Source organism: Sinocyclocheilus anshuiensis, unplaced genomic scaffold (assembly GCF_001515605.1).
Source record: "Sinocyclocheilus anshuiensis isolate Anshui unplaced genomic scaffold, SAMN03320099.WGS_v1.1 scaffold1365, whole genome shotgun sequence".
In the NCBI taxonomy this organism is placed as follows: domain Eukaryota; kingdom Metazoa; phylum Chordata; class Actinopteri; order Cypriniformes; family Cyprinidae; genus Sinocyclocheilus; species Sinocyclocheilus anshuiensis.
In genome coordinates, this window is record NW_015551032.1 from 624,337 (window position 1) to 625,533 (window position 1,197).

Genomic DNA, 1,197 nt, shown 5'->3' on the forward strand with positions numbered 1-1,197 from the left:
CCCCTTGTACTTTTATACATTATATGCTACAATATATTTATTGATTACAAGTATGAAAGTGGAAATAATTGCTACATAATCAATACAGTTGTACATGTTTATTTTACAGATTTAACACGTCTTTTTTCTTCTTCTCTTTTAATCTCGATGTCATGTGGTTCGCTTTCTTTTGTGCGGAAAGTTCCAGCATCGGTCTGAGGAGTGCCACTGCGTGTTAATTTTTCCCAACAGGTCACTGCGAGAGTGTGTGCGTTTCTGTATATGCATGTGCGCATGAGGGTTGGACAGTGTGAAGACGTGAAGTTTGCTCCAAAACTGATTTTTCTTCAAGGGACAGGGTAACTGGACTGCTTAATATGACTGTAGTATGATAAGACTGACAAAGAGCTTGCATATATGTTATTATATCTTATTAAACGCCATTGCAACCCCAATTGATTGACACATGAGACTGTGCTGCCAAAAAGACTGAAAAATACAGTTAGACGTTAGCTCCGCATATGCTCAGATACAGGTTAAATGTAAACAGATGCTTAAATATGGTGGTCTGACAGTTTGTAGGTGAACACAATGACACCTCGTGTTAACACAGCCCATGCATTGGTCCTCACTCAATTTCCTATCGTGCTCATCCTGTGATCTTACTATTTTCATCAAGTGAATTTTACACAATTGATTTGCCCTTATGATAATGCAATGCAGATCTGTGTTTTTTCTCCATCATGTTTTTGTATTGTACTGGGCTAACAATCAGTCTCCTGCTTTAACAAATATTGCTACAAAAGTCAACTTCTGCTGAACAGCTTTTCTTCTACTCCCCAAATAGGCAGACACACGTGTCATGACACTCAGCAAATTGGCACTCAATCAATAGGCAGTAATTAGACTTCAAATAAATCTCCTCTACAAACTACGACAGTACCTCACAGCCCTTCATCATCGTTTCCTGTGTCTGAATGTGTAAGATTTTTTTTGTGTATACATGTCGAATTTTGTGTTTTATTGACTCGTTCCCCTGTACTCCTCACCATTTTGTCTGGATTTCCTCTCATCTCTGTTTTGCTTCCAATCTCACACGTCTCCAATGCAAAGATACATCTTACAAAGTTCACCATGACACCACGCGCGCACACACACACACACACACACACACACACACACACACACACACACACACACACACACATTCTCACACTC